The 17,064-nt window shown below is 33.6% G+C and overlaps 1 pseudogene; it reads left to right on the top strand.

Moving 5' to 3' along the window:
• The first annotated feature begins 933 nt into the window (after nucleotides 1–933).
• Nucleotides 934–1,052, top strand: LOC120587874 (uncharacterized; annotated as a pseudogene).
• Nucleotides 1,053–17,064: the final 16,012 nt, after the last annotated feature.

The raw sequence follows: 17,064 nt of genomic DNA, 5'->3' as shown, positions 1-17,064 counted from the left end.
GACCACGAAACTCTGTTTGTTTGTCCTATTCATTTGTTGCTTTTAGGTTTATATCCCATATATAAGTGATTTTCAACTTTTTCTGTTTGACTTATTTAGCTTAGCATGATTATCTTGAGGTCCATCCATGTTGTTGCAAAAGGCAGTATTTCATCTCTCCTTATGGCTGAGTAATATTCTATTGTATATATGTACCACAGCTTCTTTAGCCAATCATCTATCGTAGGACACTTCAGTTGCTTCCATGTCCTGGCCACTGTGAATAATGCTGCTATGAACATTGGTGTGCAAATATCTTTTCAGATATGAATTTTCAAGTTTTGGGGGTAAATACCCAGTAGAGGGATTGCTGGATCATATGGTAGATCAATTCTTAGTTTTTTGAGAAACCTCCGTACTATTTTCCATAGTGGCTGTACCAATTTGCAGTCCCACCAGCAGTGTATGAGGGTTCCTTTTTCTCCATATCCTCTCCAACATTTGTTATTACTTGTCCTGTTGATTATGGCTATTCTAACAGGTGTGAGATGGTATCTCATTGTGGTTTTGATTTGCATTTCCCTAATAGCTAGCAATTTTGAGCATCTTTTCATATATTTGTTGGCCATTTGTATATCCTCTAGGGAGAAGTATCTATTAAGGTCCTCTGCCCATTTTGCGATTGGATCTTTTTTGTCGTTGTTATTATTGAATTGTATGAGTTCTTTGTATATTTTTTTTTCTGAATATACCATAGTTTATTTAACCTATCATCTACTTTGGGGGACATTTAGTTTGTTTTCAATTTTTTAGGAGGTTATAGTCAGGTCTTTTGAGTTTATACCTTTTTTGTTATTCATAATCGATGCTGAAAAATTCAGGATTTTGATAGGTGGTGGTAAATGGGAAGTTTGGTAAATGCACTAATTATCCTCATCAAAATTTCTGAGTGTTTTCTATGGCCATGCTACCCTGAACACACCCAATCCTGTCTGATCTCGGAAGCTAAGCAGGGGCGAGCCTGGTTAGTACTTGGATTGGAGATGACCTAGGAAGACCAGGTGCATTAGGCATAAAAAAAAAAGACTAAAATAAAAATAAAAATAAAAATTTCTAAGTGTTTTGTATTGCTAAATGTAGACTTTAAAAATTAGATTGTTTTGTTTTGAATTAAACCAATATGATGTGAAGGTAAAAGAAAATTAGAATCAGTTGTTTTAAAACTAAAATTTTCATAACTTTAAACCTTTTAAAAATATTATGGTGGTAATATTTTGTCAGTGAAAGTCTAATCTGCTTATAAAGAATGAACCAGATTATCAAAATGATCCTAGTTGTTTCTTTTATAGTTTCAACGTTGAAGAAACTGTTTATTTCTCTGTGTGCTTTATCTAACAAACGTTGCTTAATAAACTAAAAAAAGAAACAACCGAGCAAAATTATAAGATAGAACATGGTCTGGAAGTGCAGTGTGAGAAATCTATTCTTTTAGGCATTGTCTACCATCTGAAAGAGAAAGATGGATTAATAACAGCTATTAAAAACTGGAATTAATGCATATTTTATGAACTCTACAACATTAAGGAAAAAATTAAACTTAAAGGTGGCCATTTCAGACTTCACACTGCAGTTTATAATTTTATTTTCATCCCTTAGAGTTATGTGGGTGTAATGCCAGCAGACCATTTATGTTCCAGAGATGAAATAACCATTTTCAGCAGCTTGGCAATCAAGGATCTATTGTCTAAAAATCTTTTTGCTGTTTAGAATATAAAATTATCCAAGCATCTGTTATTTTATCCTGGCTTAATTCAGATGGCTCCCAATGTCCACAGGCCCCCATATCATCTCTGACCTTCTACCATAGTGCTCAAAAGATGTTTTATACTTGCTTACAAATTGCTTTTTCCCACAAAGAAAGTTACAGCCAGGAATAAAGGTAGAAGACCCGCAAATATAATTATGTGAATGAATTAATCTGCACACTGATTTATACTACAGAAAAGTAAAAATAGCAATGTTTTCCCACATAATGTGAACATAATTTTTTTAATGCATTCAGATACTAGTCATATCTTTCAACATTTACAAAATATAACTTTTGTTAAATAATTTCTTCCACTAATAAATCATTCTTGTGAACCTTTCTCCAAGGTTATAACCTATGAAGAAATTGTTGAATGAAATTTAGAATTGGAGATATAAAAACAAAGGTGAAACAGGGCCATTTGACTACAAAGAATAATAAACTTGCAGATTTTGAATTTTGCTTTTTGTCCCAGTTGAAGAAGTTGTGTCAGCAAAGTAGTACAATCAAAATGACAAAAACATGTACAATAGATACAATATGAGAATGAACAGGATAGATTCTTTGGGGATGGAATGGAATGAGTTTTAGGAAATAGAAACTTAAATATAAATCAAATGCTGTATTGATACGAAAACATTTCATTCAACACATAACCAGGTACTAGTCAACTTTAAAATATAATAATAATAGCAATTGTTACTTATCAAAAGTCTACATATCTCAGCTAGACTATATACATACATGACATCAAATCCTCACAAAAAACATTCAAAGTGCTATTATTATTTAAAAAATTAAAATAAATTAAAAATTAATGCTAGTGGGAGGTGGTACAAGGGATACGAGGTGACTATGTCAGAACTGATAGCTGAATTGACATGTATATAATTATGAAGACTGGATTCTTTCTAATTCACTATATAATACTTGGGCAACCATATTTCTGCTGAGGTTGATATTGAATAGCCTCTGGAGGATGTAGTCTACATCTGATAACCTCCATGACTTTTTGGATTTTCTTCTCAATTGTAAACTCTTAGTCACCCACACAAAACACATTCTGTTCTCTTATGATTAAGCTGAAATGCTTGAGTATTACAGTTCTCACTAGTGAACAATTTTGGCATTGTTCGATGGGCTGTCAAACCTCTGGCAATGGCAAGTGATTCCCAGAGCATAATTTTGGAGTTCGTGGAACACCCTGTAGTCAAAATTCTACAGCCCATATAATTGATAGAATAATTATTTGGGCAGATTCTTTTTTTATTATATATCCTAGGCTGTCCTCTAGAGAGTTTTTGGCAATCATTAATAAATACGTAAGTTCCCACTACCAGAGCACACTTTATGGAGTTACAAATCAATGCTCATAAGTCCATATATCATGTGTGTGTTTATGCATGTGTGCATGTGTGTGTGGCTTCAAATTTGTAGGTCATATTTTCAATCACTGTTAGCCTGTCCCTTCCGAATGGCAATTATGTTAGCCTTTTAAACCCAAATACGATTTCCCTGGAAGATTTAGCCTGCTATTTTGAAGGGCTTCCCTATGATCTTCTAACATGATTTTTATAACGATCTAGTGTCTGCATTCGAAATCTGACTATCCTAAGCATTTTCTCAAAGATTTGTGAAATTTCTTTGAGCTATATATAGATGGTGAACAAAAACATTGAAATTTGATTTTCATTTAGATAGATTGTGACTTTGGGCAAGATGCTTAGTCCTTATCCTTCATTTCCTTATCTAAAAACATGGGGAAAATGGTAGAATCTGCCCATATAGATTATTTTAAGGATTAAAGTTAATAATGTAAAGAATGTAAGGTGTCTTGCTAAGGCTTAGCCATATTAAATACTCAATAAATGTTAGCTATTATTAGGATGAAATCACTCTACATTCTCATGCTTAATCCTTTAATTGGTACTAATTATGCTAATGAGAGAAAGAGAAGACCTGAGAGTAAAAGTTATACTAGAAAAGGGAAAAGAAACAATCATAGGAGAAAATCAGAGAGAGGGAAGAAAGGAGGAGAGAGAAAAAGGAGAGAGGTGGGTAAAGGACAAAGGACGAGAGAAAAGGGAAGAGGAAAAGTGAAGAGAGGAGAGGAGGAGTAAGACTAGGAGGAAGAGGAAAAGGAAGGGAAGTAGGAGGAGAGGAGGGATAGGAGGGAGAGAGGAAAAGAACAAGGTGTGGGGATGTAAGCTGCAGGCAAATGTAAGATGGAGAAGAGAGACTGAGTTTTCATTATCTTCTATTTTCAAAATTTAGTTTATTGTAGACTTTTTAAATGGTTTACTCTATCCACCCATATCTTTCTCATAAGGTGGAATTTTCTTGTGTTTTGCATATGACTGAAATGGAAAATCAGATGGAAAAGAGTGAGAATGTGGGCAGGGTAGCTGTCTCTTCCAGTCCTGTGGGGCATTAGAGAATGGGAAGGAAAGGGCATGGTTCACTTTTGTTTGCAGTCCCTACTGGTCAAAAATTTGTTCAAGACTATGGAAAGGAGTTTCATGTATACAAATTTACTTATCCAATCTTAGCCCTAGCTCATCACTTCTCCATTCAAAGTTTTGGTTTGGTTTAGTTTAGTTTGGTTTGGTTTGGTTTAGTGTGTTGGGAGGAGTGTGTATGATATTTAGTTTTCAGAAAAGTTGGGAGACTTACACTGAGCTAGAAAAATAGAGAAATCATTGACATGATTTAACAAGTCAGAGGAGTTCTGAAAAAGGAAAACATTTAATTGCTTTTTTATTAAAGATAATGACTGTTTGATGGATAAGGCTTAAAGAAAATATTTATTGTTCTGACTTCTTTATGGAAAAATTGGTTGCAACCAAACTATAAAAGCACTGTAATTACAGGCTATCTGTCAGGGATCAGAGATCTTTAACATACAGAATTTTATCTGTCTTGATCTGTTGCTTAGAGGATTTGATATTTTTACAACCTGTACTGATCCATCTTATTATAACTGATTACATTGGACTACTTAAGTCCCAGGAGATTACATCCTCATGAAATGGTATATAATCAGTTTGATGAAGCATAACTGGCATATCGATGTATAATAGGTTACATCTTATGTATTAGAAACTGGACTATTAAAAATAAGTTTCACTCTTGTAGGCTTATATAGTCATTTATTTTGTGAGTCAACGTGCTGCAGAAATTTCTGTATACTTAGGAAAAACTTTATGTAACTTCTGCATATCTGTACATATAGTTAGATTTTTATTTTAGTAAACATTTAATCTCTGTTTTTAAAATACAAGAGCTTATTAGAAGATTAGAGTAACCAGTTAAGAGAATTATCTGCTTTATTTTTTAATTTTTTTCATTTAAGAATTGGAAGTTATATTTGTTATTTCTTCAAATCATATACAGGGTATCTCAGAGTTCATTTAATCTTCTGCTCCAAAGCTGATTCCTGGTGACCTTGTTAACATGAGATTTCTTTTCAAATCCAGATTTGTCCTTTGTTTCTAGGATCTTTGAAAAATGACATTTCTGTGCAATTAAATCTCATCATCTGCGAAATGTTGTCACAGTAGCTCCAGTTGAGGTTGACTAGTACAAACTGTTTTACAATATTACATGAGATACTACGCCAGCAAGCCATCTTAGAACATGATGCATAACATTGCTCTCAGCAAAATTTTATTGCCGGTTCCAGTAATAATTGGTATGCACAAGGATTCAAAATTAGATAGTTACTGTTTAATTCGAACTTTCATGCTCCTAAAAAAGTAGCTCATAGATGTACAAAAATGGAGAATTTTGACCCTTAGTTTATGAGACAAAAAGAACAGTAGGAGACCAACTGTTCTTTTAATATCTGCAGCAGACAAGGACAGATTATGTTTAAGCTCAGAGTCATGAGATGCCTTATCATCAAGAACTCAGATGATAACTTTATTGTCTTCTGTGTTTGTATGTGTAATTATCCTCAGGATTTTTAGAATAACTTCATCCAAATCAGAATGCATACATAATGCAATTTATAAATTCCACCTGCATATTGAACATATATCAATATTGTGATTTTATAAATTTCGTTCTTAAAAATTGGTTTCCTGTACAGTATGATCTTACTGAATTTTTATTGTTACCGTAGAAGTCCCATTAAAGTCAGCGAGAGTTATGATCTTAATCCAATGTCTTAAATGCATCAGTGTGCCTGGGACTGAGTAGGTAGGAACAAAAACTGGAATGACGAGTAAAATTTATAGTATCATATGTCTTAAAAGTAATCTTATTCCAGTGATACTAAAGGTATATATTCATGTTTGGTTTTTCCTCCTTTTGGGAAGAAAAAAAAATATATATATATTTTAATGGATTTGAATCCTAAAGTTGGCTCAGTATTTTACTTATTTAAATCTGGATTGATTTGCTTATGTGCTAGTGTGTCAATTTTTTTCTACATTTCATTATTGAATTTTCCCAAACAGTGACTGTGCAGATAGTATTTTTATATTTCGTTTTGTTATTGCAATGCCTTAAAAATCCATAATCCAAAATACAGATTTAGTAAATAATAGAATATTCCTGTTTCAATTCCATTTCATAGAGTTTACTCTTGCGATCTATGATTTTAACCAGCTGATTATTGTTTTGGCTTTCTTACTATAACTAGGTAACTCCTGTTGTCTGACCAATAACATAACAAGAGCTGCAACCATTTGTGATATTGATCCCTTGAGATCCTTTCAAGCAGCTTTCTGAAATGAAGTGTCCTCAGAGGTTAAAAACATGCTGCTTCTATTCCTCTCACAAATCAAGACTTCAGAAGTTGAAGCCTGAACCAGAAACCAGATTTCTTTTTTCTTTCTTGATGTCTGTGAGAGAAAGAGAACAAAGGGCGAGAAAAGACAAAAGAGGGGTCTGAGTCAGCAGAAGACAGACAGGGATCACTACACAATATCAATGTGCTTCAGAAGTGTTAATAAGCGCATTCATACTGACAATTAAAGTATAGAAGGGCAAAAAGAAGTGGTTTTAAATTCATGAGTAGTGGTAGACATATTACATTATCATTTTGATTTCTCAATGTTTTCTTGATGGATCTAAGCTTTTTGAACCATGGTGAAAACCCCTGTGAAAATAATTTCTATCTAGCGGTGGTGAGAGTTAAAGAATCAATAGTAATAATATTTATAGTAGTTAATATTGTTCAGAGGCTTATTATTTTCCAGAGATTTAAAAAATTGTTTTGCACATGTTTCCTAATTTAATCTGCATACAAGTGGAAGGTACCACTGTGTTAGTTTTATAGGAGGGGAACTGAGGCACAGGGAGGCTAAATAACTTAAGCAATTTCAAGTAAGTACTTCAGGTCAGAGCTTAGTTTTTTAATCCCAGAAAGTCTGACTGCGAAGTCCAAGAGATTAACTTTGCACTTGACTGTCTCTGTGCCTAAAGAATTGGGAGCAGAGCAGAAAGTCTGATCATTTTAAACATCTAAAGCTTAATTTCTGCTCGAGTGCCAAGCCCAAGAGTTTGCCAAATGACTGCATCAGAGAAACAACCCACGTTGGAATTGCTCTTCTATACCCTGTCATACTAGCTCTGCATAATCTCCGTATTTTCACCTTTTCTATTTTAATTTCTGATATGCTTCCATCTAAAACAATTATTTTCTAATCATATTTGTTATTCTGATTTCATGGGCAAAATAAAGTTTTGAGTAACAAAAAGCAAAAAAAATAAATAAATAAAATATTTTCTGGCATGGTGTAACATCTTTAGGCTATTCAGTGTCCTTCCTTGTACGTTGATATTGGATCACTCTAGCTAAAGAGAAGTGGAGAATTGCAGCAATGCTCTGAAGTGTTTCAAGGGAAAATTTCAAGCTAGATTAGATCTATTATTCAAGTACATGTTAAAATTTTATGTTTTACTTATTTCTGGCTGAACTGAACTGGTTTTTGACTTTTACTATGTATGTGCAGTAGTTAGGTCTCTCAAAGAAAAAAAAAATGAATTGGTGATTTGGATAAGTATTCACACAGCCTAGCCAATTGCTTGCCTTGCACTGTTCTTCAAAAGTCCAGAAGGTACTTGTTTCATCCATCACTTACTGTTTTCTCATTTCTTTTACAAAGTTTTCACTGTATATAATTCCTATACTGACCTTACTTGAGATTTATTCCTGAAATATATATATATATATAAAATAAATATTTATATACTCAATTCTATTGAAAATCATACATGTTTTTCCTGTTTTATTTATGAGAGAGTTCATTGATAATTACAGTCACATTGGTAGTAATTTTTTTATGTATTTAATGAAATCTACATTTTAGAAAACTATGAGGAGAAAATTATTGATTTATAAAATAAGGTGGAACACATTTAGAGGGAGCTATCAAAGGTAGATTTTTAGGGTATAATTAAGGCTCAAAAGAGTGGAGATACTTTTATCTTTGTAATTGCTAATGGTATTTTTATTACGTAACACTTTTGTTTTTTAGAGATTTGGGCCTCATGAAACACTAAGATAAAGGACATTTGAAAATTTTAGAAGAAGACGAAGGAGGAAATAAACCTTACCTATAAACCCTCAATTTCAACGTTAAAAAAAAAAAAAAAAAGCCACTCATATAGTTTTTATGTATGGTCTTTTGGTTATACTCCTTAACTGTAACTGTGCCAGACAATTTGGATCAAATCAAGCTCTCTTAATACTAGATATTTTTAAAAAGGGGAAAGTGTAGTGGATGACAAAGGATATGGTATCAACTCTCTCTTAACTATTTTCTCTTAGTTAAGGGAATGATAATCTCATGGACCAGGCATCTTCTTCTTGGGATGATTAAAGTGGTACTTTCTAGAACACATTTTTTTGCATTGGGCATTCTGTTCCCTTTTGGTAGGAGGCAGTGTCTGAAAAGTTGAGATGTGTCACCTTATATGAATAACTATACAGCTGACATTAAGAATAGGACTTTGCCCAATGCTGACATGACTATTAGTATATTATCACACAAGAGTTTTAGTTGTTTGATATCTATTGGGTTATTTTCTAGCATGGATGTAGGAGTTCCTTTGCTGATCCCACTGGCTAACACATCTCCCAGAGACATTGTCTTCACAGATGAGGGGTTTGGTATTTGTTGTGGGGGGTTGGTGGTGGTGGTGGTGATGATGAGGTAACCTTCTCACACAAAAGCATCCTAAGCAAGCATTCAGTTATTTTCCACACAGGGCTCTATTTTATAATGCTCCCTCAATTTGAATTAATAGCAGCATAACGTTGTCTGGATAAGCCATGCATTGTTGGTCTACTTTCATTTTCTTCTTTCTTGTTTGTGGATAAGACGGAAACCAAGAAGTAAGCCCTGAGTTCAATGCTATATACCATCTTGGGTAGTCCCCAAGGAATTAGTTATAAGTGAGCACTTAAATGAATAAATCTAGGGATCATTCTAGGTAAAATCTAGAGTAAAATTTACAGTTTGTTTTACGTAGGACCTTCAGTTGACCAGAGACAGGCATGTCACTCATATTCTCAGCAAGAGTTCAATTGTAAGTTTATACATCTTTAAACTTGGAATAGTTTTGCTTTAGCTTTTACTCTTCTGCCTGCCTAGTTCGTTTGAGCTGTCTTTCTGTCCCATTATATTTGGTAAAAATCTAATAGTAGGATAGGAGATTTTGTGAGCATGTCTCCACCGGAGTGTACACTATACAAATTATTTAGAAAACAACTAAACAATAAAGGACACTGTGTCAGCACAGAGCTGATTGAGAAAGGAAGGTTCAATGGTGAGACATTCAGTTGGAAGAATGCACAAAAGGCAGACCTGAGTATGAAATGGCAGGCACCAACTTTATTGTGCGGAGTGCAGTTCTATTGTGGGAAGTGCAGTTCTATTGGGGGGAGCATGATATTGCATGCACTTCTTCTGCTCCCCTTCTTCTGCTCCCCTTCTGCTCTCCAGGGTACCATGGCTCCACACAGATTAGAGTACAATAGTAGCATTCGGACACACATGTGTGATACAATAAGCTGAAGCATATTTACATATTTTAGGCACAGGCGCCATACTACACTAATGAAGCATTCTAAATCTTATTCCTAGCCATGAGCCTGGATCACAGCCAGACCTGGGACCATCTGGGCTTGGGACCCGCACACTGATACACATATTTTCTAAAAAAGTTTTGAATTTTTTTGAGACATTTTACTCCCTACAATATAAGAATAATTATCTTATAAAATGGATTAAATATAAATAGTTTGAATTGTATTCTGGAAATTAAACCTTTCTTCTTGACAACTAGTGGATTCTTGAAATATGCTTGGCAGGGCTCTCCGAGAAGCAGCTTTCAAAATCAATGGGTGGCCCAACACAGAAGAACCTGCCCAGGATTAAAGTGTATTAGGGCAAAAGGAAAAATATATTTAGCAAAACCTTCAAAAGCTATTTTTTTTCATATAGATTTCCCTGAATCTATTAGATGCTATAGATGTATAAATAGTAAAGAAACCAAGTGTAATATTTTATAGCTTTTATAATTTAATTTAAGTTTTAGAACATTTATTTTTCAGCAAACAAATTAAGAACATGTATAAAAAGATCCATCAATGGAACCATTATTGGTAGTTCTGATCTTCCCTGAGCAAATGTGAAGATCATTTTTAAAAAAGAAGGTGAAGACTTATGTATTTTATTTTTAACAAATTCTGTCATGTTAGAATTATTAAACTTTTATGCATATAATTTATCGATTGAGGTATGAATCTGTTAATATATAACATATTTCCTGACTGTAATACTGGGCTATATGTTTTCTTGTCTGCATACTGTAGGCAACCTCAGTCATTTTTATGTGCTTTCTTTAGAAAAATATTCAACAAGTATAAATGAGTGACTCAGTTTTATATTTTTGTTCTCAACATTGTACATATTCTCTTATCTGGCCTAATGTGTATATAGTTAATGTCTACAAGGTACTAAAACAAATTTTATAACCTCTTGGACAATTGAGTGCTTTATCCTCTGATACACCAGGATTAAACTTAGATATTATCTTATCCAGTCAAAAGCTCTCTTTCCATTCTGTGATGCAAACATGAAGGAAGTATATTGATCTTACCTGACAAGTCTAGATGTTGGTTCAGATACTGATGGATGTGTATACAATCCTTTTCTAGAAGTGTTTATTCTTTCTCCATATGAAACAATGCATTTCCCAGAGTATTGTAGAAGTGCAATTTATTTCTTAAAACAGTATTCCAATTTTATTGTAATTATCTGTTGCAGTCTATCTAGGTTTGCTAACCAGTTATAAAATTTTGTGCTTAAATATCTTTAATTTATGGAATTTTGAGTCGTTGATCCTCTATACTTTAGTTGGAATAAAACCTTTTTTTTTTTTTGGAGTAGAATTCACAAAATGGTATCTGGTATTGATAAATTAATTCTAACTATTAAACTGTTTAATTTACTGCATCATTTCTGTAGTAACAGTGATAGTATGTAGCACAGGAACTATTTTAATAGCATTAGGGGTTTACATGGAATACAAACAATGTTTGTTGTTAGGCTAAGGAGAGTCATAAAGAGACTATAGCAAAATGGAGTAATGTTGCTTTTGGTTTAATGCTTTGGAATATCATAACTTCATAGGTTTGTAAAGAGATACCCAGGCAGCACTCACTGTATTGCATCATATGGACATAAAGAGAGGATATATGCATGTGTGAATGGTGAGATTCTCACATTAAGAAGATATTTCATCCACCATCAAAATGTTCTCACCTCGGGAGTAGGATGATGTGGAGAGTGATTTCCTAGCTCCAGCAACACTGCACAGCAGTCTGCAGCAGGAACCAAGGGGTATAATAAGCAAATAATGCAAATTACTGCAAACCAAATAAATTCTACTATTGCCCATGATTAGTAGAGAATTCAGCTCATTTTGCAGAAGGCTCTGTAGATTAAATTCCAACTCAGAAATGTACAGCTTGATCAGTAAAGTTTGTAAATGGCTTTACAGATGAGGGATGCCATTCAATAGTAAAGATGCACTCCAATTGCTAACGCATTTAAAAAACTCCACAGCTGAGATGAGCTGCAGCCCAGAAGCAGGTGCCCGGATCTGTTACAAGTTAAATGGAATCAGTGGAGTATTCATATTTACTGAGAGTACAGTCTAAAAAGACAGTAAATGATATATAGTGAGGGTCTTATTTATTAAATTCTGCAAATTAATTGGCAAAGCAGGCAACCATCTAGCAGGTACAATGTGAGACTAGAAAAAGACATTGAGCTTTATCAGAAATAATGATAATGTGGCATCTAGGATATCTAAAAATTACCTTAGACCACAGTCATCATTTCCTTGAGGGGTATATTCACAAGGAAAAATGGCATATAGGATAAAGTACCACATTATTGTTGGCTGACCTTGAGTCCTCAACCACAGTGCAGAGTACTTAAGCTGACCTGTGGCCGTTTTTTTTTTTTTTTCCTCCTGAACAAGTTAGGAAGGCTGTGGATAAACCTGCTTGCCTAAATCCTCCGATTTACTACTGAACTGTTTGAAAGTAATCAAAGATGTGAGAGAGATAGGGAGAGAGAGAGAGAGAGAGAGAGAGAGAGAGAGAGACAGAGAGAGAGAGAAACTGGTATGGTTTCAGGTCTTTACCAATTTAGGTGGGCTTTACCTTAACTGCCTTAGTCCTATTGAATAGAGAAAGGCAGAAGGAAGTGGCTGGAATAGTCAGCATATCATTTAAATTATAGAAAGCATCACCTGCAAGTGATATTTTCTACATCCTTTTAATATACAGTCTCCCTAGCCTATTGTGAATGTGTCCAATGTTTGTCTGGAGATAGAACAAAACAGATTTTAATTCCTAACCCTTGTCTTTCCTTTGAACTGCTGATTAGTATATCAAGCTGTCTACTAGCAGCTATGCTTGGATGTTTCACCATTTCTCAAATATAATATGTTTTAAGACTCTTGTTTTTTCCACTTACATTTTCAACCCTTTCGCACCCCCACTCCAACAATTTTTCTTCTTTTAGAAATGTACTCTCATCATCCTCTCAGTTGAGCAAGCCAGAAATATGAATACCATCCCTGAATCCTCCCTTGCCCTCATACGTCACATCCAGTCTATCAAATCAGCCTATCAATTCTTCCAACCAGATATGTCTCTATATCTTTCCCTGGGAATAGAGCAGCAGCCTCCTTGCATCTACTCTTGGTCCCCTCCAATTCATTCTCCGTACTACAGTGACATTCTTAAAACATAAATCTGGTCATGGCCTTCTGTTGCTTATAACACTTGTGGTGTTCTGCTGGACTCAGAGTCATGCACAAATGTCTTGTCATAGCCTGAAGAGTACTGTATGACAATCCTTGCTTGCTTTACCCCCTCTCCTTTTTGCTCACTGTGCTCCTGATATTCTGGTCTGCTTTTTACTTCTTCAGATATGCAAAGTTTTTCCCAGGCATGGGGGCTCTGCCCATATTTCTTCTCTGCCTGAACCAGTCTTCCCTCTGCATCTCTCATGACTAACTCCATTGAATCCTTCTGGACTCAAGCTACAAATCACCTTTTCAGAGAGACCATTCCTGACCACTCTATCTGAAATAGGTCCTCAATTCCCATTCTCACTTTGCTTATTTTCTCAGCAACTCATTTTTTCCTTTTTTCATAGCTTTTATTACAACTAATAATTCTTTACTTACTATTCTATTCAATCTTTTGCCTTATTTTTTGGCAATAATAAACGATTTTGAGATATTTGGTGGCTTAGATCCAATCACAGGTAATGTTGTCCTCTTAATACACAGTCTTTTCTCATCAGCTGTCTATATGCCACAGTCAATTTTTTTTTTTTTTGATCATCAATTTTGGCGATATCATCCCGCTTTAATCCCTTCCTATTTCATTGACCAATGCAGACTCTCAGATGTCCATGAGAACATAAACTTAAACTAAGATGCTGATATTTTATTATATTATATACCATAGATACTAAAGTTTTCTTATTTAATAGATGTAATAAATAATAAGTTAAGTATAGTTTACAAGGGATGTAGTTAGAGAGTCTGTCTCAATTAGATTCCATCTCATCATACATGTGAGTGATATATACTATTCATTGGAAGTACTGGAACAAATGAGTAAAGATCAAATGACCAAGAAAACTATTAGAAATTAAACATGTTAAACATGTTGAAGAATAATGTTTCTTACACAAGATTATATTCTTGGAAAGGCATCAATAATTGTGTTCAGTCATTGCATAATGGTTGGATTTTCCGGAACTAGTCATTACTGCTGTCTATAATGATCATATACTGAAAGATCGCAGATTCACCGAATTGCCTTTTGAATGCTTCTACACAAAGAATCTAAGAATGAATGATACAAACTAGAAACAATAAACATAACTAGGGATTAGAAAAATGTTAACCTTAAAACTGCATGCTTAGTTTAAAAGTTCATGTAATTTCCTTCTGTTCTTCTCTCTTTTCTTCCTTCCTCTCTTTTTTGGTTTTAGAGGGGTGGGGTCACCCAAGAAAGTGACCATAGACTATAAAATGGTTTCCAGTGTTCTTTTGTTCTTGTTTTGATTTATGTGTTGATATTTATATGTATACTATAAATGGCAATGGTTATGGTGTTTTCCAGACTTTGACATTTATTTATTACTTTATTAGAGTTATAAGAAAAAAATTATGATTAAAAAATAGTTATAGGTGGGTTGAAGACTTTTAAGAGAAAATAAAGCAGAATTTTAATGCTATAATATCAAGCATAAACAACAGTATTTGTGTTTGATTTTAAAAATTGATAATTGATTTTATTCATTTATTTATTCATTTATTTATCTAAAAATTATTTAACAACTCCTGAGTGTCAGGCACTGCATTAGGCATTGTATATGCAACAATTAATAAAATAAAATTTCTTCTTTATATACTTTCTATGCATAGAAGACACAAAATAGACATACAAACATGTCAGGGGTGATAAGTACTATCAAAAGAAACAAACAAACAGCAAATTAAGGTAGGATAAGATGAATAGACCTGAGTGGTGTGTGCATGTGTGCATGTGTGTATGTGTGTGTGTTCATGTATGTGTAATAGTAGTTTTTAAGGAGCATGATGATATTGGAACAGGGATTTGAAGGAAGTGAGAGAGTAAGCCTATGGCTATTTTGGCCAAAAGTACATCAAGAAGAGAGAAAAAATGAGCAAAGGCTTTGGAACACAGTAAGGAAGCCAGAATTAGGAGAGAGGAGCAGAATAGTGATAATTGGTGCTAGGAGATAGGCTATGAAGTCAAGTGATAGTGGAGGCCTATCCCATGTAAGATTTTGTAATCATGGCAAAAACTTTAGATATTATTTAGCAGTATATGAGAAGCCATTGAAAGATTTTGAAGACGGTGGTTACATTTGTACTATTAAATGACCTATACCTAAAAACCACACATACATGCACACGTTTCATCATGAATAGAAATACAACAATCAATTATGACAAAAAGTTTAAACATAATTTAAAAAGACCCCTCCAAATAGAGTGTGTTATTGATTAAGGATATCTCATCCTAAAATTCTTGGATTAAATATAATATTTAAAAAGCTTATCTGTCATTGTGTATTATATGCTAGTACTAGAGATAGAGAATATTAAAACTATTCTCATAGTATAGTCTTGACTTCTTTTGGAATGATCTTTTCAATGACTCTAGAAAAATGAAATTTTAGAAAAATACTTCGATTACTAGATGAATTTATTTATTGATAAAAAGAATATAAAAGTTTTCATTTTACATTTTAAAAGCTACATATTAAGATATTTATGGTGAAAATACATGTTGGGTCAAAGTCAGTATGGCTTTTTATGAAGGTCATCTTTATGGGCCTGTTTGGTATTTGGCATAATGTCAAATACTCAAAATTGCTTACTCCATACATTTAAACCATGATTTTAAAAACTTATTATACTTACATACATTTGAAATACTATAATAAATTCAAGACTGAGAATTGAAACTTGTGGCAATCAGAAACTATGTGGACTCCTTTAAGCAGAATTACATTTCGCTGACACAATCCAATAGACTGGATAATGGAGAAAATTTATAATAACTAATTGCTGCTATATCAGTTTTAATATCCACCCTCATTTTGAGAACTTGATATATCCCAACTCTCAAGGGTATGCCTATAATTATGCTTTTGAGGTGTTCAAGTGCTTTATCACAGAGAGACACTTGAACTCCAATGTAAGAAGGTTAATTATTTAGAATATCCTTGAAAACATTCTCTAGTATGAGTGGATTACATGAAGACACCTTGAAGTGACTACAGAAGTCCAAGAAAGATAAATGTAAAAATCAATGATTTGTCTATGCTGTCTCGGAGGACTTTAGAATATTAATGATATTGGCTGCTAACCCTGTTTTTAGAAACTGTTATTTCTCACTCGAGCAATGCATGCCTCTGGGGGATTGTGCTTAAATTTAGCCAAGATTTTCAATTTCCTGACTTTTATTATGAGATTAATCCATATAAATCATTTAGTGATGAATAAACATGGTTTGCCTGCCATGTGTGTCTCTCTGTGGTCTTCAGTATATGATTTTATGATTATAAAACCTTTAAATAATTACAACAAGGGATTGTCATTATTATGAACTACTAATTAGAACACTTTTGAGTTTAAACTATCCTCCATATTTAGAAATCTCATGAAAAAAAGTTTATATAACTTTATAAGCATAAATTTGGGGGAAATTTGAAGTTTCAATAACCCACTTTCTTGTCCATGCCTTAGACATCCAAGGAATATTTATGGACTGGATATCCTGGGCTAAGGAAACTCACTGTTAACTATTAACTGTAAAACTATTTACAATTTCTCCTTCTTTAAATGCAAGCTTGCTTTCTTCAATAAAGATAAAAAATGTTCCCTAAAAATACCAAATTTCCTTTTTTTTTTTAATTCTGTGTAATGACATTGAAGCCTATTATTTCCTTCCATATCTATCCTAGATTTTAATTTCTCTTTCTCTTCAATGTTATCAATGGTGTTTCTCTCTCACTTCCAGGACCTCTTCTCTCTTGAGTTGTGGTTCTCTCTGGGAATGCCAGTTTGGCAGCCATTATAACTCAAATTGAACTTGGCTCAGTGTAGGTAGCAGATTGCATGACACAACGTGGCCAGATAATATCTTACATATTGTATTTTTAAAATCTTTTTTTAAAAAAATCCCTTAGTTTAGG

Source organism: Pteropus medius, unplaced genomic scaffold (genome assembly GCF_902729225.1).
Source record: "Pteropus medius unplaced genomic scaffold, Ma_sr-lr_union100, whole genome shotgun sequence".
Taxonomy (NCBI): domain Eukaryota; kingdom Metazoa; phylum Chordata; class Mammalia; order Chiroptera; family Pteropodidae; genus Pteropus; species Pteropus medius.
This window is presented reverse-complemented; position numbering and strand designations above follow the sequence as displayed.